Source organism: Megalopta genalis, chromosome 10 (assembly GCF_051020955.1).
Source record: "Megalopta genalis isolate 19385.01 chromosome 10, iyMegGena1_principal, whole genome shotgun sequence".
In the NCBI taxonomy this organism is placed as follows: Eukaryota; Metazoa; Arthropoda; class Insecta; order Hymenoptera; family Halictidae; genus Megalopta; species Megalopta genalis.
Genome location: NC_135022.1, coordinates 12,734,574 through 12,755,201, shown reverse-complemented (window position 1 = coordinate 12,755,201; position 20,628 = coordinate 12,734,574). Strand labels below are relative to the sequence as shown.

The 20,628-nt window shown below is 44.3% G+C and overlaps 1 protein-coding gene and 1 long non-coding RNA gene across 4 annotated transcripts in view; both read left to right on the top strand.

Annotated features, from left to right (window-relative positions):
* The window catches only part of Cda5 (Chitin deacetylase-like 5), a 102,833-nt gene that overhangs the window by 10,290 nt on the left and 71,915 nt on the right, over positions 1–20,628 (top strand). The window lies entirely within an intron of this gene.
* LOC143260147 (uncharacterized) lies at positions 6,677–10,593 on the top strand. The gene is made up of 2 exons (XR_013034257.1): positions 6,677–10,036; positions 10,118–10,593. It is a non-coding gene; the product is annotated as an uncharacterized LOC143260147 (long non-coding RNA).

Sequence of the window (20,628 nt, the reverse complement as noted above, 5' to 3'; positions counted from 1 at the left end):
ATTATCGTATATGTAACAATGAAGCAAACTTATTATGTGGCCCATTCTTGTGGTGGAAATTAATTCTTCAGTTCTAAATGCATCATCCAAGTGCACCATCGATGGTGCACGTGGCGCGGAACGTGTTAAAACGCAATAACTTTGTTAAAACTGGACTAAATGACTTGAATTTTTTTGTTTGGATGATAGAAAGACTAGTCTACTAGACAATGATCAAAATGATTTCCTTTAATTTTGATATTACTTGGAATGACCAAAAGAAAAAATAGAAAAATCGTAGAGAAAATTTTGAAAATACCTAAAATGCACTAAGCGCGTTTGTAAATATCATTTTAGAATATGGTGTAGCTATTTCTTTGCGGTGCCTCGGAGCAAGGTATTAATGATTAATGCAGAGTGTAAAGATACGTCCCTAAAGTTCTCCGAGACAGCAGAGAAATTTTAATTAATTAAAGAGATCTTAGTTTAGAGCAACGCGCGATGCAGTTTATTCGCATTAGAACTATGTTCTCCGCGTGTTATCGGTCTCCGCGACACACAATTATCGACTAGAGAGACGAAGAACGTGCAGAGATCCGCAACGAAGGCTCCTCGAGGCTCCAAACGCCCTTTCCATATTTGGCGACAGAGGGGACGGTGTTTTCATTATTTAAACACGATAATCCGTGACATCGCGGATAGCTGTCCACCGTCGTCATTATCAAATGTCAGGCTTGTCGAGTCCTCGTCGCGATCGCGTCAGTCGTTTCCTTTTTCGTCCGGCTTGGCGACCAAACGAGGCATCACTGCCCGTTGCCGCGAGTCACGCGTGTTCGTTTATAATAGTACGTACACGCTTGCGATTAACCGTACCCTGCGATTTCGGAGTCTCTCTCTCTCTCTCTCTCCCTCTCTGTCTCCCTCTCTCTCTCTCTCTCTCTCTCTCTCTCTCTCTCTCCCTCTCCCTCTCTGTCTCCCTCTCTCTCTCTTTCTTTCTCTCTCTCTCTCTCTCCCTCTCTCTCTTTCTTTTTCTCTCTCTCCCCCCTCTCTCTCTCTCCCTCTCTGTCTCCCTCTCTGTCTCCCTCTCTCTCTCTCTCTCCCTCTCTCTCTCTCTCTCTCTCTCTCTCTCTCTCTTTCTCTCACTTCCTCTCCGTTCCTCGCCGTCTCTCCTCGCGAGAGCAGACGAAACCCTAGACCCATCGCGCATTACCCATAAATAAACTAAGAGACGAGGATCCTTGGCGCGATGAGTTAGAGCCCGTGCGTGTACCTCGTTAAATCTGAAGCTCGAGGAACGCGGCGAGGGTTCCCGGGGTGGTCTCGGTCTCGCGGGTCACCGATTTTTCGCGGCGGAAGGAACGCCCACACGCATCCGAGTTCGCGCGTCCGGCGTCGTCGCGACGTCGAACGAACGCGCACGAATATGATTTACGATACCGGCCGATTGTCTCTGCCTACGTCGCCAGCCAGATGCCGCAGCCGCGAAGCCAACTCGCGAAGCCGACGCGCGGCCTCCGTTATCTCGGAATCAGTCCGCGTGGCGCAATCCGACCGTTCCATTAGTCGAGCGGAGATATTGTCGCTCGGTTTCAAACACCGTTAGCTGCCATTGTTTTTCCGTCGGGCGTTGTCCAACCTTCCCGCCCGTGAACGCCGCGCGAAACACGCCCCGATGAAATCGTTCCGAGCCGAGCCCCCCCGGCCCCCTTCGCTATCGGGGATTCCGCGGCGGCGGAGAACGATTTGCTCTTTTGCAACGGCGGATATTGTTCGCCGGGTCCGTGGGACACGCTCCTTGCGAAACCCGGCCGGTACTCCAGTTCGATTCCAATTAACCCCCTCGCCTACGATCTCGTTTTCTTTTCGCCCACGTCCGCCGGAATCGGCACGGTCCTCCCGCGAAAATTGGGACGCAACGCGGAACCGGGTTTCACCTTCTCCGCGGCCGGCCCGCGTTTTCGTTTCACCGGCGACCAAATCGAAAAACGAGGCCGCGTCCCCGCGCGCAACCGCGCATTATTGGTTTTCTGTAATTTCGACGAGTTTTGCGAATATAATGGATCATTCTTTTTGTTTTGGAAAGCACATCTTTCGTGTCTTTGTCGTATTTATTTGCAATCGAACCGTTGTCGGAAATTTAAAAAATTAGTTTCCGTGTTTTATAGGTCTTGAGAAGTTAAGGTTTCGATTCGATTAGGGAAAAAGAAAGATAAGGTACCAGTAATTTCTCCCTAAATTTGCGCTCAGTTTTATAGTTTTGCAGGTTCGTTTTTATTTACCGATTGTCAATAACTAGAAAAACGAGACGCAAGGCTGAAATAATCGTAGCTTCTCTTCCAAAATTGTCCATTTTTGTGATCAAACATTATTTGAGAAGTTCGACATCTTTAATTCAACGCTATTTTTACTGATATTTTGTATTATGCAATTTACCGAATTAATTTAGGGATTATCATAGCAAAAGACGAGAAGCAATTACGTAGAAAACATAGAACATTGGAAACAATTTTTATTGGAAATTATTCAAAAATGCATTTTAACTCCTTTGATAAAAATAGTGTTAAATGAAAATTATTAAAAGGTGTTTTTCGACACCTTTGGTGAAAATAGTGTTGAAACAACAGCATGATGTCCCGCTATACGGTGATAATAACCGTTGAATTTCAACCCATCTGTTGAATACAAATTTGAATCTAGCAAATAGATGTTTATGCGTCATCTGATATTCCCGCAATCTTGATACATTTTAACGATTTATTTTACTGAACGTCGATCCTTATTCGTTCAGTAATTTCTTAAGCTCTTCTCACAAGCTTTGCAGAAAACTTCACGGATTCGGTATCAAGAAATTGAAACAATTTTCGTGGTATTTTAAGAACTGCCGTCTTTTGCATGCTTGATTTTAACAAATAAATAATTGAATTTAAATAAACTTTGATACATGCTGTACGACGAACATAAATTACGCTTGAAAATAAACAAAAGTCACAGTAATTGGTCACCCCCACAGTAACCGGCTCCGCTGTCCTAACTAGATAAATTCTCGACTCCCGAAGGCATTCGCCGTCGACGGGCAACCCGTCGACCCCGAGGAACAGGATAAAAGCGACAGCGGAACGAGAACAATGGGTCACGCGGCTGACCGCGTAAATCGTTACGATGACGTGGGACGTGGATGTCGGAGACCGGCGATCAGCGGCGCAACGCTTCGGGGCAAATGTGGTCGGAAAAACGCTCCCGTCCACTTTGCACCGAGCGGCCGTGACAATTTCTCGCGGAGCCTATTGTATTTGACAAGAAGTGGAAACGGTTCCCGAACAGTCTCGAGCCTCGCGACCTGAAAATCACAGTTTCTCGGCGTTTCTCTCGACGGCCGCGTCAGTGTCCGAGGAGACGATCCTTAAAGAGATCTAGAGAGCCAGCGAAATCCGAGTCGCGGCACTTTCGCACGCGCACGTGCGCGCGGCCCGTTCTCAACGATAGCGAGAACACACCGCGATGATGCCCGATTACGCAGCGCTGTGAGAAACTCTTTTTCAGCACGCAAGCAACGGTTCCCGTTCATTATACCGAGGTGTTTTCCACCTAGTTCGCTCGCCGCGCGTTGAAATCGATTCGTCTAATTGAACGACCCCGATGAGCCACCTGTTGCGTTCCTCTCGTTCACCTTGGAATTGATCCGTCAGATGTTACGGACCATTCGCGCGTCACACTTTTGAGAAACAGTTAGGTGTGCGAATGGATGATCGAATAATAATAATTTTCGATGAAATTTTCAGCACGCGTATAAGTTATCGGGATCTACGAAATACAGTTTTACAATTTTCCTTATCGGCTCAGATAAAAATGTTAGAAAAATGAGGATTTTTACTTTTTATGTTACGTATGTGTACGTATGATAGCATACATGTAATAAAGAAATTAAACAAAGCATTTTGTCGTTGCTTAGTAGGCTAGTCCCTCTGTCATCTAAAAAAAGAAAAATACAAATCGTTTAGTCCGGATTTAAAAAAAGGGTACCGTTTTAAAGCGTATCCACATATACAGGGTGCCCCGCAGAATGTGCAACCCCTTCGGGCATATATTGCACGCATGAAAATAATAAAAAAGTTCACATAAACGTACGTTCTATTCGACATTGTTAAGACGAGTTGTTTATTAATGTGAACAGATGCGGTGCGTCAAGCAAGTAACTCATCATAACAGTAAAACAAAGTCAAACGGGACATATGTTTACATGAACACTTTTTTTATCGTTTCATGTGTAGAATCTATTCCGGAAATGAGTCCCACGGGACACCCTGTACAGTAAATTCGCCCTAATTTGCGCTCAAATTGTGCATAAAAATGGACGATACAATTATTCGAATCTTGCGACCCCTTTTTATAGTTGTTTACAATCGGTAATTATAAACTAAACTCTGGCTTTAAAGCATGGATGAGAAAATGTAGCAATAACGGAATTAAATGATTCACGTTCGAAAGTAAGTAAATATGCAAAGCGTCTTTCTAAATATATTATAGTATCGGCTCACATTTAAATATTAAACGACTCACAAAATCTCCATTTTCATGATTGGAGTATTTCAGTTTTTCTTTTCATTTCTGAAAGACAAGATACGGTAATTTCTCCCTAATTTGCGCTCCGTTTTACAGTTTTACAAGCTCGTTTTTATTTACAGATTGTCAACAACAATCAACAAAACGAGCCGCAAGGCTCAAATAATCGTACCTCCTCTTCCAAAATTGTCCATTTTTGTGCACAATCTGTGCACAAATTAGGGAGAAATTACTATACTTGTCTTCGACACTATATAACTCTCTGCCAAATAAATAATAATATAAATAATACAAAAACGCCTTCCAACAACTACCGGTCGACGCGACCGGACCGCAAAATGGCGGTGAAAAACGTTCGTGAAAATCATTCGGTATTATTATCGAATCTCTGACCGCCTAAGAAAATTTGAATTATTCATTCGCACGCTAAATATTTTGCCGCAAGTGAGCCGGAACGCGAGATGTTGAAAGATATCGCAGTTCCCCGAGGAGCTCGGAGAGATTTAATAACGGCGAGAGAAGAATTCGCGATCGGCCGTACAATCGGCAAGGATCATTGATTTCCGCCGTTTTCGGGACATCTATCCTTTCGCGTTCGTCGCGGCTCCCGCGGCTAATCGAGATTTTAATTCGGTAGTAATAGCCAGTTACTCACAGCGCCGCCGCGCCGTGGCGTATTAATAAAATTGTGCAACCGGATAATCGTTTCGCGGCTCCGTCGTACGAACCGGTCGTCGGCTGCGACTGCCCGGGGATCGAACTGCACGTAGGAAATCCAGTCGCGATCTTGCGGTTTCGAACTCTTCCTCGAGCCGGGCACCATAATTACCGGCACACCGCGCCGTGCGGCGCGGCGCGGTGCAACGCGGTGCAGCGCGGTGCAGCGCGGCGCGGCGAGAAGTCGATTCGCGTTACACGTAAACTTACCGATAATCACAGGCCGCCGTGGATGCCCTATTACATAAGCCGGCAATCTTCGGCCGGAGAGGCGAAAGAAGCCGCACCGCGCCGAATCGTTACCGAGACAATCGAGAGTCAACCCGTTCGAAGCGTTCCGCCGGGGTGGAAACGGATAATCTCGCTCGCGCGCCGCTCCGGCGGGAAAAAAGGCACGGGGAAGCACGTGAACCGCGAACAGGAGAAAGGTCGCGGAAAATTACCGAGCCCGGTTTGACCGACGATTCCGCGATCCGCCGCAAAAAAAAAAAGAAAAAAATAAAACGCCAAGGAGAGCATGCTGGCCGATCCGAGCGGACGCAATCGTTCCGGGCTGTTGTGGGATCGCTTTCGTCTGGTAAACAAAAGTCTCGTCGCGTCGTGGCGCAGACAGCGTGTGATCATCGGGTGCGCTCTCGCGTTGCATGGTCTAATTAATTAAAGAATCCGTGAAAAAGAACTGAACGCGATTCCCAAGCCGAGATTGCCGACCCGGCGCGGTTGCGCTCTCCAACCGTTAACACACGATGTTTCTCATTCGATTCTTCTAGCGCGAAAGGGTTGCCAAAAAATCCGCCCCGTTTCGAGTCCTTCGATTTTGAAACTTTCATTCGAGCCGAATGTTAAAGTGCGAATTTCCGGGCCAAGCTGACGATTAGTTACAGAAATGTCGATGGTCGAAGCTTGTTAACTCATCAACGTCGGACGTGTACGGACTTTTACACACTTTCACGTGTACGATAATGTTCTGTAATTGCTTCTCGGTCGATGTTGGCTCGGACGTAGAACTGTGTAATGATGTCTTCCGCTATGGTATCGAGATTTCGTACATGCTTTCGCTAATAATGTACTTCGATTCGGATGCGATAATAATAGTGATAATAACGATAATAATTAACCCACAAACGACTGTCATCCGTGCAATCCCGTTTTTAGCTGTTGAAAAGCAGTGATGTATCAATCTAACCAAGGTCTATCATGCCACAATAATAATAACAATATTAGATTTTTTTTTAGTAATATTAGTAATATTTAGTAATATTTAGTAATATTATTAGTAATATAATATTACTAATATATTTAGTAATATTATTAGTGATATAATAATATTTAGTAATATTATTAGTAACATAATAATATTCAGTAATATTATTAATAATATAATAATATTCAGTAATATTAGTAACAACAACAACAACAGTAATAATAATAATATTTATTTCTTAATATTTATTTTAGTTACACAAATTGTATTAAAATATATACAGATTTTGGACGATTTAGCGTAGCAAAAATATTGAAAGTTGTACAACGATCACAGAAAAATTAAACATTACATTTTTGGCACGCAAGCTGGAGCCGGATTGGCAAGAGCCAAAAGCAGCGAGAAAGCCCATAACATTTGAATCAGTTTTATTTCCCGTAGAAACTGGCGACACTTTCGCAACGGTCGGCTGAAAGAGCAAAAAGGGGCCCCGCGGACGATCGTTAGCCCGACCGGGTTCCGCCTTGGTCCCGCCTCGGTCCCGCGATCCATGGGCCGCCGCGCCCGCGGTCTCGCTGGAGGCATTCCTAGCGTTGGTAGGTTTTGGCGCCGCTATAAATATTGCAGAATGCTTCGTCAGGCATCGCGGGCATCCGATGGAATCCGGAGTATGCGAGGATATGCGACAGTATGCGTATCGTCGCGCGACACGTTTCCCTTCTCTCGGCATTCCTTTGCATTTCGGTGAAGCACGCGCGAGGCCCGCTATTAAAGGATCCGGTTCCTTTCGAGCTCGACTCCATAAAGAGCTCCTAGGAGCCCTCTCTCTCTCTCTCTCTCTCTCTCTTGCGGGTCGCCGCGCCGTCGGCGTTGCCAGGATTTACGCTGCTCCCTAGCGTCGGCCAACACCTTTTCCTTTCTTTCGCGCTATTTTCTGCGGATGAAAAAAACCGCGCCGGAGTCTGCGGAGTCTCTCAAGGTCGACGTCTTGTTGCCCGCTCCCTCGAAGTCCTCGTAAACAGCTGAGAGAGAAAGGGTGGCCGCCGCGCCGCGCCACGGCGTACGTGCCCGTTGCCGAGCTCGTGCTCGAGCTCGTGATCGCGGAGACTTCCAAGTCACCTAAAAATATCTTGAACCCGGAGATCGCCTCGTCCTTGCCGGTTTCCTTTGTCGCGTTCCGGCTTATGTTCCGCCCTGATAACGCGAACGAATGTTGTCCCGTCGTCGCGCCTCGCTCTCGATTCATTTTGCTCAAATTGTCCGCCTCCGCGCGCGACCCTGCGCGCCCCGGAGTTCTCCCTCGCCGTTGCACGGGTGCCCCGAAATCCACGGGATCGTGGCACACAGATTCCTGTGTACGCGGTCCGAGCTCCGATTAATTCGCGGATCGTAATTAGAATTCGAGTCGAGGTCGGGGTGGCCTTTTCGCCTCACGGATACGAATCTTTCCCGGTCTCTCCGAACATGTTGGACTCGCGGAACCGAATCTACGCGAGGTCACGAAGTCCGTTTAAGGTTTATTGGAGTCGCGAGGACGTCGTATTGGCATAAGTCCTGCGCGGAGTTTCACGGACTACCGTGCGCCGCTTCGTCGGCGGTCCGTGACGGGGGGGCTGGTCACGAATTTCATTCGGTAGCGAAAGTTATTTGAATAATCCGTAGTTTATTGGGGAGAACCCGGAGCCGGGCGCACCGGGACCTCCTCTGCGGATACCGTGGAGCCAAGCTATCGACGTTTTTTCTCCACGGAGAAGGTTTCTCGAAACGATTCGTCGTCCGCCTTTTCCTTTTAGCTTCGAAGAAAAGCGCTCCAGCGGATTCCACGCTGGAGCCGCGGGTCGTTTCGGGACGTGATCGATACGTCTTTCGAACCGGCGGCCGTAGAGAGGATAAAAGTGTCGCTCGAGAATTCGACCTTCGTCCACGAAACAGAGGAACCGGTCTTGTTTCCGGGCAGCCCGGGGCTACCAGCAATTTTTTGATCGAGCAACGAGCTCGACCCGATAGGATCGTTCGGCTCCTCGGTGTCTATGAACCGCTGTCGGCACCCGCGACGACCGGACACCGTGACCTCGATCGCTGGGCGTTGTCGAATTCGGCGATCGGCCCGCGATCTTTTCACTTTCGAAACGACCGGATCCGCGACCGAAGGCCACCGAGACGGATTTCTTCACGGAAGTCGTCCGCGCGGTGATTAGTCGAGGAAACGGGAATAGTGGTTATTTATTTATTGAATATGTACGGGAAGTTATACGTTAATTGTAAAATCACTGGAGAACAAGAAATACAGAGGAGGAATGACTATTGGGCCACTTGACTATTAGAATGACTAATTCATCGATGGAATAACCCTTCGTTACAGTAAGAAAATAATAATTTATTTAATTTGTTATTAAATTTTTACAGGAAGGTTACCTATTAATTACAAAATGAAAGAATATCGCGGTTTAGAATATAATATATATACAGGGTGTTCGGAAAATCGTGGTACAACCGGCATTTTTTAATTTAAGGCTCCGTTTTCGAGAAAACTCAGTTGAAAGATGCGTCAAATTCGCGTGGTTTGTAATATGACGAGAAGCAGAATTGGTATATCATAACCAAATGCGCCAGTTGATTCCTATTCAATAGTATTACTTTTTTAACCTAATTTTTCTAAAAAATGGAGCCTTGAATAAAAAAATGTTATTCCTCTTTCTCGACTTATTTTTGCATGTAGAATCACTCCCTCGCCGGGGCGGGGTATTACATATATAATATTACAAGGTTAAGTGAAAGATAGCAAGTTAACCGCATTATCCTTAAATTACTATGTTAAGTCCATAGAGATTATTAATAACGTTGCTAAATTCCTTTAAGCAATACTCCTTCGATTCTGTTTCAAATTGTGCAATGGATGATTGAAAGAATCGATGTAAACTATTTACGATAACACGAGAACTACCGAACCTTGAGCACGATTAATGTATATTGCTCTATAACGATGATTAGATTCACTTAAACTTCGTATATCACTTCTATTATAACATATGCTTCAATGTAGAAGATTGTCTAAACAATTTGTCATAGAAATATTTTTAATCTCTTAGCTGTGGAAAGGGCAATTTTACATCTTGCAATAAAAATATTTCTTCTACGATGCTTGTGAAACATACTCATAAATCTTGCACATTTTAGAATAATTCTAGAACAACTTGCCGAGAGAAATTGCAGCCAGTGCGATCGTGTACAAAGTCGATCTTAAAAATAGATCGATGCAGCTAAGTGGTTGAAACGTCAGGAAATGTGAAAGAAAAAATCAGAAATTTGTCTAGTTAGTTAGAGTTTATGAGTTGCCCTCTGATCATGGAGATGTTCTCTGGATCTGAGAAGAAATATCGAAGCATTCGATGAAACTCCTCCAAAATCGATGGAGTATCAAATAGTCGTACAAGACCGTACAATAAAATTCACAAACTTGAGGCTAGAGATTTAAATCCTAAAACTCAAGAAAGAAGAATACATGAAATTTGGTTAAATATAAAAATTTAATGAGGCGATCGGCGAATAGCATTGGCGACAGAATTCATGGAGGAGGTATGTATGGGGAAAGAAATCTAGTCGATCACGGTTTAACACGTTGACTGCCACGCGTATTTACAACAAAATCTCCTACAGGCCACCCGTGCCGCTATAGGAAGCGTGCGCTGTTAATTCGTATCTGTTTCTGTTCCTGCATGAACAGTTGGAATCTTTGCCGAGTACCGAATGGTATAACTAAAATCTCCGCCCTTATTTTTTTTCAATAATGAAAAGAGATCGGATTGCCCGGAAGGAGAAGCATAAATAAAATTACATCGTCAGATTCTGATTTGGATACTGATAAATACAATCTTAGTGATAATGAATGTTATGAAGATACTATTGACGAGATTTTACGAGAATTGGTCATGGAAGAAGAAAGAGATGTTGATGATACCGAGGAAGCTACAGTTCAAATAAAAGATACGAAATGGACCGATCAGAGGCACGAGCATATCTGAAAAAACAAACAACTTTTTGTCCAAGCTGTCCTGATCAACCTCAACTTTGCAGAGAATGTTTTAATGTTATACACTGCGAATAATTTTTTTAATAAACCATTTTTATAAGAATTCAATAGTTTCATTACCTCCTGTAGAATATTTGTCGAAATATTTTCGGAAATCCTTTGTAAGTAGTCAAATCAGCGTCACCCGAATTACGGGTGACGTGGCCTGATGAGAACTTTTGCTGTCACCCGAACACGGGTGACGCGGCAGTCAACGTGTTAAGAGAACAAGTAAACGGTTTGGACGAATAATAATCCGGGTAGCCTCTTGCCACCGATACGGTATCGCTATCACGATCGGCGATCGGCGATCGACGATCGAAGGTGACTCGATGGAAACTGGAACAGACGGCGGAAGCGAGAAACCACCCCGTCGCTCCGCGGGAAAGTCCTTCGATTAGCTGCCCACGATGCTTGCGCAAGCCAATTACGAAAAACAAAGCAACGACGTTCAAAGACGTGGCGACCCGGCGAGAGATCTTATCAGCCGCGCGATCTCTCGACAATAGGCGCGATACCGGCGGACGGAAAAAAAGGTGCGAACCAGCGAAAGAGGTGGCGCGAACGGTATGGGTGGGGGAGCAAAGGGAGACACGGAGGGGGCTGTTCCTTTCTCGAGTGGCTGCGATCGGTAACGTAAAACCTTGATCGATCCGTGGGACCGATCCCGCGCACTCCCACGGAAATCCGACGGTAACCGTATACAGTATTAAGAAACACGCGTGGCACGTAACCGTCCCGTGTTAACACGCACCGCGTACAAACGAGTCGAGCCACGGATTTTCCGACAGCGGCGATCCACTTCGGCTTGCTCCGGTTCTCGTTTCCGTTCCGCACGCGAAAACGTATCGCGAGACAGAAGGAAATGCCGCAATGCTTCGCCTTTCTGCTACCTCGATGAATAAATTGAATTTTCCGCGAACATAATGCGCGAGAGCAGACAATTCGAAGTGTACGCGCGAGAAGGAAGGTAACAAATCGCTTGCAAAATTGAGAACATTCGACACGAGTCGAGCGAGTTTGCTCTGTATTCGTGTTTTCTGATACGCTAGATTTCTTTAAACTCTCGCGTGACGCACCATGGTGGTCGGCGGCCGGGTCTCGCGTGACCCATACTAGCATCTATCGTTATATACGCTTTCAACGTTTTGCTGGAACGCGCGCATATGAGAGCTTCGTTCCACTAACATTGATTTATTTATTTCTTGATTGTTGCTAATATTGCTTTCAATAAAAGGTGATGGGGAATCAAAAATGAGTTATCGTTTCTATTCTTAATAAGTTTATTACATCACTGTTTATAGTAAATTTATTATGTTTCTCCGCATGTTGATACATAATGGTCACCGCAGACGGAACAGCAAAAAAGAGAGCAAAAAATGTATTACGTCATTTCGTTCAAAAATTTAATAAACAGTCGCTTAACTGCATAATTATGCAATTAAACTTGAACGCATCTATAATATTACATTATCAAGATGTTCTTCATGATTGCACGATGATTCTGCACGACTTATAAATATTCATCGACCCTTCGGCATTCTTCGAGCTGGTCTCGGTCCACATTAACTCGGATAATTGAGACTCTACTGTAGTTTTTTTTCTTCATCTTATTCAGAAGATTCGTATTCATGAGTAAACTGCTGACCTTTAAATACAAATTCTCATTTTCATACGACATTTCACAACAAATTAAAATTCACGAAAAGTTTCCTTCCTCAATCAAAAGAATACGGGTTCTGAAAATGAAATAAAAATATTTTTGAATCTGTACAAGCCATAATTAACAGTTTGACCCTCTTGGTCCTAGTCTTTAGTACCGGCAGCAAGTCTAAGTCGAACAATTCTTTTAATAACGCCACTTCTTTGTCTTACGTAACGAAGGGATCGCCTATTGAAATCACCGAACAAATAAATATTTGCTGCCAATGTTACAAGCTTTAAAACAAATCTGTATAAACCGATGAACTAATTTGCTGATTCACCGCCATTCATCACAAGTTACGCTTTCGTTTTCATCGCTGTAATGATGGGTGTTCACCCGTACGTACAGTGGCCCACGAAAGTGTTCGTGCACCATTTCAAACGCAATAACATTTTTAAAACTGGAGTAAGTGACTTGAATTTTTTGTAGATGATTGAGGGACTAGTTTACTGGACAAGGAGCAAAATGTTTCTTTTAAATTTTGCTACTATTTGGAATGACAAAAAAAAAAAAATAGAAAACTCTCATTTTTTAACTTTTTTATCTGAGCCGATAACGAAAATTTAAAAAACGTCTTTTGTAGATAGATCTCGGTAACTTATATACGTGCTGAAAATATGATCGAAATTGGTTAACACTAAACCAACCGAGCGGTAATGACGATTAGCGTGCATTGACTCGTAAGAGTGAAAAGACAGAATTCACTTGGATTTTGTAAAGTTTTAATTATGAGACTTGTCTCAATAATATGATTTATTCGATCATCTTCCACGAAGAAGTCTCCAAAGTTTGTACAATAGTATCGTAAAATAAAAAATCGATCATTTTGACCGTGGTAGGTTTAGTGTTAACCGAGATTCGAGCTACAAGCGTTGAAAGATTTCAAAAAACTGCAGATTTCTTTTCGGTTTCCGGCCAAAAGTGTCAAAAATCGTGACAAAACTTCGATTCTTGCGATCTGTAATTTATCGTAACTCGTAACAACGTCAATCGATTACGATCAAATTGTTAGCATGCATAGAATTAAGTTACCGAGATCTACGAAAGAGACTTTTTAAATTTTCGTTATAAAAATCGAAATTTCTATATTTTCTCTGTCATTCCAAACAATAGCAAAATTTAAGAAAGACATCTTGATCATTGCCTGGTATACGAGTCCATCTATCACCTAAAAAAAAAATTCGAGTCACTTAGTCCAGTTTCGAAGAAGTAATTGCGTTTTAACCCTTTCGCTACTACGGGCCACTATAGTGGCCCTCCATAAGATGTCACTGAGGTACTACGGGCCACTATAGTGGCCTTTCGTATGATGCCACTGAGGTACTACGGGCCACTATAGTGGCCTTTCATAAGATGCCACTGAGGTACTACGGGCCACTATAGTGGCCCTCCATAAGATGTCACTGAGGTACTACGGGCCACTATAGTGGCCTTTCGTATGATGCCACTGAGGTACTACGGGCCACTATAGTGGCCTTTCGTATGATACCACTGAGGTACTACGGGCCACTATAGTGGCCTTTCGTATGATGCCACTGAGGTACTACGGGCCACTATAGTGGCCCTCCATAAGATGTCACTGAGGTACTACGGGCCACTATAGTGGCCTTTCGTATGATGCCACTGAGGTACTACGGGCCACTATAGTGGCCTTTCGTATGATGCCACTGAGGTACTACGGGCCACTATAGTGGCCCTCCATAAGATGTCACTGAGGTACTACGGGCCACTATAGTGGCCTTTCGTATGATGCCACTGAGGTACTACGGGCCACTATAGTGGCCTTTCATAAGATGCCACTGAGGTACTATGGGCCACTATAGTGGCCTTCCATAAGATGCATTATATTGCATAATGTTTTATTTCCTCTCATACTGTAAATTAAAGAGCGCATGCTAAGACGTTATAAATACCCTGGAATACCCTTTATTTATAAATACCCTTTGGAGAGAAATTTTTTCGTACGAAAACATTCAAGCAGCTTGGGTTCTCCGCCGCGGTACTCCCGCTGACGATCGGCGTCGCGTAGCGTGCAGTGATGTCGCGGCGCTCCGTTCAGCGGAAGTACCGCGGTGGAGAACCCGCCCGTAGCGAAAGGGTTAAAAGGCGTACGAACAGTTTTGTGGGCCGCTGTACATAATGTATAAACATAAAACAAGAACTCGGCTCGCGGCCGTAGTCGCATTTTAAAGCACCGCGAAGCCGTTTGCGTAACGGGGTTACCGAACGGAACGAAACGATGCGCGACGTCTTTCGCCAAAGCGTTAAGCTTTAACGGCGACCGGCAATTTCGATTACGAGCCGCGCGCGTTAGATCACAGTCGCTCGTAGGAACAGGTGTACACGCGGCTGGAGGTAGAACGAGGAAAACGAGGAAATTGAGGCGGAACGAGCAATTTCCGAGCGCGCGACCAGCGCAGACTTTGAACGCGCCCCGAGATCCTTCCGGCTTCGACTCTCGGCGCGCGTTTCTGTTCGAGATCGCGAGGGGAAAGTAATTACGATTACGAGGTAACGCGTGCGCGTTATCGGCTCACGCATCTGCGGGACGCGAATTCTCCTCGTCGGTCGTTTCGTGCGAGGGATAGTTCCGTTTGCTCGGGTCGCATACTACAGATTTTCTCATCCTTGACATTTGCTTTCTATTGTGCCCGCGTTTCGTTCAGTCACGAAACATTTATTTATTTCATTTCTTATCTTCATCGTTTCTATTTTTAACCGTCTCGGTTCTGGCAAATGATTTTCTCTTTTCATCGACTTTCGTGAAACGATGAAACGTGAAGATTTGTCGGTGACACGAGGAGCAACTTATATAATTACGTTAGATCGTTGTACATTATAGTGTAATAACTCGTGCGTGATCGTCGTCGTTATGTTTGCAGCAAAAGTAGAGTTACTTTGCGAATCTGTTCGTTAGCTTTAAGGGATCTATCTTTTTGATCTAAGATTAGCATATAATTGAAATAATAATTTATTTGTGTGTATATATGTACACAGATAAATTATGTAATAATACGGGCGACATAAAAACAATCGCACGAGTATAATTATAAAAAAGTCGGAAGAATATAGATGAGACAAGAATAATGATAATGAGTGAGTAAGAAATAAGAAAGTCATGAATATAAATACAGTAAAATAAAATACAAAACAAAAATTATAATAGAAATAGTGGAAATAGGGATAGATGAAAGGAAATGTAGAATAATAGTCACGCATTAGTCTTAATTAAGTACTGTTTCCTAGTCTAAGTTTATATATTTATTTATTGAATATGTAGAAGAAATTTCCCGTTAGTTATGAAATTACGAGAAGAAGAAAATGCAGAGATTTAGAATGACTTGATACAGAGACAGAATAAAAGAAAATATGATAACCGCAATTTCTTAAATTAATATAATTTATCATAATTCCAAAAATTAATTGGCAATAATATTTACTAACTCATTTAACATTTCACTTTTTATATAGCAACGAGTTTTACCGTTAAAATCACCAAGTAAGTAAATAAATCAATTTATTCAGCCGGTCCTCTCTCCTAGATTCACCCGACGAGACTCGAACGAGAACACTTAAGATTCGTTAGCAGAAGTTTCAGCAGAATCGGATGCGCCGTGTCGCAAGCGTTCTCCGGCAGTTAAAGCTTAATAGCTAATTTCCACACCGAGGGGCTGTCCGGCGGGATCAGCGATTCCGCCTGCTATGCGTCTCCTCGCGGCCCGTGATATAACCTTCGTAGGCGAAATGAGATCTCAAGGAAAATGGCTTGCTGGGAGCCTTGAAACGGCATGCCGGAGCCCGGTAATCGGTCCACCGAATTGCCAGAACGCAGGTTGTCCGGGAGCGAGCGAGCGAGCGAGTGCGCGAGCGAGTGTGCGAGCCACCGGAGAAAGTTCTATCCCCGAGGGAACACGCGCGTCGTGATCGTTACCGGTTACCTCCGTCATTCGTTTTTCTTCTTTTCTTAATTCGCGCGCTCTCGTTCTCGACCGTATCCTGTGACTTGTCGACAGAGCAGCAGCTGCTGTACATCGATGTAACGATTGGTTTCGCAGAGGTAACGAGCCGGCGAGACGGCACGCGATCCTGTGCCGCTGCTACCGAATCGCGCGGAGTGCCGCAGCCGCCGTCAGTGGTGTCAAATCGATCGGAGACGAAACTTCGTCGTCGTTGCGATTCGATTCCGGAATGATTTTTCGTCGCAAAGTCTGAAGACACGACCGTCGGTCTAATGTTAGGTCTACCGGAAAGTTCTGTCCGATAATGTCATTGCAAATTTCGATAGGTATGCGCATGTTCATTTGAGACATATATTTTTGAAAAATGTTGCTCACGAATTGCCATCACGCTGGCAAGAGGTCATAAGTAACGAGGGAAATTATATTGTACAATAAATATTACTAAATTTATGAAAAATCTATTATTTCCTTTCATTTCTTAAACGGACAGAACTTTCCGGTAGACCTAATAATAGGTTACGAAAGCAACCGGGTTCGCACGATAGAAGGAAATCGCGGTAATTTTATTTATTTATTTATTTATTTAGTACTTAAAGCGTTCACTGCCGACCACGAGTGTACTCCCGCGGTTCGAAACCGATTCGTTTTGTGAGTAGTTATCTGACAGTGACTCTAGTACGGCTCGAGACTTCGCATACAGCTTGGCAAGACGCGTAGAGGGGTAAAAAGAGCCTGGCGAGTCCCGCATTTACGAAACTATAACTATCGAAAGTTTTATGTTGAAATAGAAACTTTAGCCTCGGACACAAAAGTTAATCTACAGTTTACTTAGGACTGAGATTCGAAAATATCAGATTACATTTCCGCCGGTTCCGTCAGCGCGCACCGATGGTGATATAAACTGTATATCCCAAAAATGTCTCGCAATCCGAAAGTAGGGGATTCCTGAGGTGATTTGAAGCAACTTTTTCCTTAGCGAAAATGCGATCCGCGGCTTCGTTTACGAGTTATTAACGAAAAACCGTGACCAATCACAGGCGAGATCGTTTGGAGCGAGACAGCCGAGCCAATGAGCGGAACCGGGCTGCGTGCACTCGTTGGCTGGGCCGCCGCGCGCCAGTCGAGCTCGCCTCTTATTGGTCAGTGTTTTTCGTTAATAACTCGTAAACGAAGCCTCGGAGAAAATTTTCGCAAAAGAAGAAATTGCTTCAAACGGGGGTCACGAAGATTTGTCCACTTAAATATCTGGTTTATATCAAACAACACGAGAAAATGTTGCTCACAAAAGTTACAGGGTTTAAGAAAGCACATAATATAATATAAATAGTATACCTGCAAGTGGGGGCTTAGAGGGGATACAGATGTTATCTTTGTATTTTGTAAAAAAAATCGTTTTATTGATATTTATCATTTACATGGGATTGTAAGGTATAATACTTATTTATTCAAGAGTAAAAAAGAGCCTTTTTCCATGGAACAAAAGCGCAGTATATCAAAATTCTCCACCAAAAGATAAGTTGAATCAGGGGCGGTAACAAATGGAATAAAATCAAAATTTTGATTATTTTTGTATTTTTTTCATTTTTTTGCCAAGACGATGTTCTAAATTGTGTTTTTTTACATAAAAAAATTGATTCTTTTTGGCCGGTTTTTTTCAAAAAAACTGTGCGTTAAGGGGTTAAATGATGTATTGGCAAGCAATCGATTGAGTGTGCCCATAGAATTCCCTTGCCACCGCGATTCATCCTCCGCGGAGAGGTTGGCACGCGGCGCGGATCCGCTCGGCGTGCGCCGATGTTAATAACAGCCGGCTAATCCTCGGACAGAAGACGTCGACGTGACAGGTCACGATTCCGCTTTTGCATATCACCGTGTGCTGGAAGGACGACTTTCGCGGGAAATGTGTCGCAACCGGGCAAAAATCGTGCAGATCCCGAGCGAGCGAGCGAGCGAACGTACAAAGGGAGTGCGCGGTGTCGGCCACGTCGACGATACGTATCTCGCGAGCGAATTTCTCGCGTCTTGGAAAGCTCGAGGACCCTCCCCTCACCCTTCCGTTCCTCGTCATGCTATCGAAAGGGACGTATCTCCGTGTCTGGGGCGAAATACAGTAATGTCTCCCTAATTGACGCTCAGATTGTCCACAAAAAGTGGACAATTTTGGAAGAGGAGATACGATTGTTCGAGCCTTGTGGCTCGTTTTCTATGGTTATCGATTGTCAAGAACTATAAAAACGAGCTGCAAGGCTCGAACAATCGTATCTCCTCTTCCCAAATTGTCCACTTTTGTTCACAATCTGAGCATCAATTAGGGAGACATCACTCTACAGGGTATTGTCGAATTTGCATGAAAAGATGAAGTTGCATCTTTTTCACGGTGCTTCATTTTTCGAATGAATCGATGTTAACGATTCGTGGAATACGCGCGAACTTGACTCTGTCATAGGCTAGTTCTCCTTGCGTTTGAGTTTATAATATTTGTCCACGACGAAGATATTATTAACAAAGAAAATAGATCTCAAACAGAAATGATCGTTCGCGTTCGAACATTTAAAAACGGAGAATACCCTGGCAGACGTTTACAGAAATCTAATGCACAAGGTACAATTAAGTTGACAATGAAACGGTACACATTTCCAACAATTTTTCGAATTAATAAAAAAAACCCGCTCGAACATAAAGTAATTCCAATTCGAAAGAGAAGCTCCGTATGAAAAAATGTCACTTCACATTTCCGACTCTTTTCACGTGGATTCACCCCCTCGTCGCTTGTACCGCCAGTTTCGACAACACCCTGTATGTCGAAGAGGACCGGTTGATGCACGTCTCGCCGCGACTTGTCTCGCCTCGCATCATCCGATCCACCGAGAGCTAGCCGTAACTCGTTTCCTTCGGCTGCCGCCCCGCGAGTCTCGAATCGCGGATCGAGAATCGCGGATCGCCCGGCAGATATACGATTGCGCGAAACTCGGAGCGCCGACATTATTTATGCGCCGGGATCCTAACTTATCGCCCGCCTGGAACGCTCTTCTAGCTGCGAGCGCTATGCTTTATAGAAGCCTATTATAAAAAGCGGAGAAATAATGGCCGCGGCGCGGTCAGCTGGGGTCCTGTCCGATCGGCGCTGATCGCCGAAGGTCGGCCTTCTCGGGCCGGCGAGATAACTTATCCTCGACGGCAATCAACTAGTCTCGAAGAGAAAAGACGACCGAGGATCCTCTTTTTCCTTTGCGCCGCCGGATCGCGCGCTAACGCGGCCGTAAGATAATTTGTAAGCCGATACGCGGGCGACGGAGCGCGTTGGGGCCGGTCCGCGCGAGAGGAAAGTTCCCGCGGCACCTCGGAACCGCGTCCTTTCCAAGTCGAACTCGTAAACCGCAATTATAGCGTGCTCCTTTTTTGCTCCGCGATCGCGGAGACGCAAGGATATCGTGTTCCTTTCCTGGTACGCGACCCCGTCGACGTCCAAGAAATTAGCCGGATCGTTCTCCGCGCCCGAAAACCTCGGTTTTCGTCGCCGCGCGTCGCGCTATTGGGCGGGAGCAGTGTTCGCAGGAAATTAAGTTACGCAAGGAAAGACGCATGCGCGGGAGTCCCGCGCAACGGCGTGCCGCGTCTACCGCGTGAACGTTACAATTCTGAGCTACGATCAGTGAATCAGACATTGAGCTCCATTTCATAAGTATCTTCGGAATTAAAAGAAAACTATACAGAACTGAACATTTGAGTCACAATGCGGTATAATTTCTTTTCATTTCGGTCAATATCTGCCACACGATTTCATAGATGTCCACCTCGGACTGACCGAAATATCAAATTGTTATTTACGGTGCTGTTATTTTCTTTACTTCTCGAATTCAAGAACGAATTCTCAAAAATTTTATTTTATCGATTTCATTCTATAAAGTTTTGTCGACTGACATTTAATATTTTTTATTTTCATCCACGAATTTTACAATAATATCTCAGTGGAATTCGGAGCTTTAATTGGTGTCATCGCGCGGAGGGTAAATTCTTAACTTTGATATGCAAGAAAAAAGATTAGCTGCTACTAGGTGCTATTTCAGTTAGAGGCGTTGCTGTAATTAGACTGCGGATTTTATGAGAAAAAAGTGTATGAGGAAAATGTGCGGTTCAAATGGGAAACAGTAAAGACATTTAAAGAATTTAGAAACACTGTTACATTCAACTCTTCGGCTCATTAAAATGATTAATAAGAAAAATGAACGTACGTTAGAGTTGTACAGAAATGGCGCAGGAAATGAAATTTTTCAAAATTCGTTCGCAAATGTTGTTAAACGACGAATCTCGTTATTCATTCATTTTAATAAGACCACGTACGCGAAACCTCGTCGTAGAAGATCAGAAAATCGGGCACGAATATGCAGTATCAATCAGGAAATGTTTTTTTTACCCCTTTCGGGCGCGCTCGGCT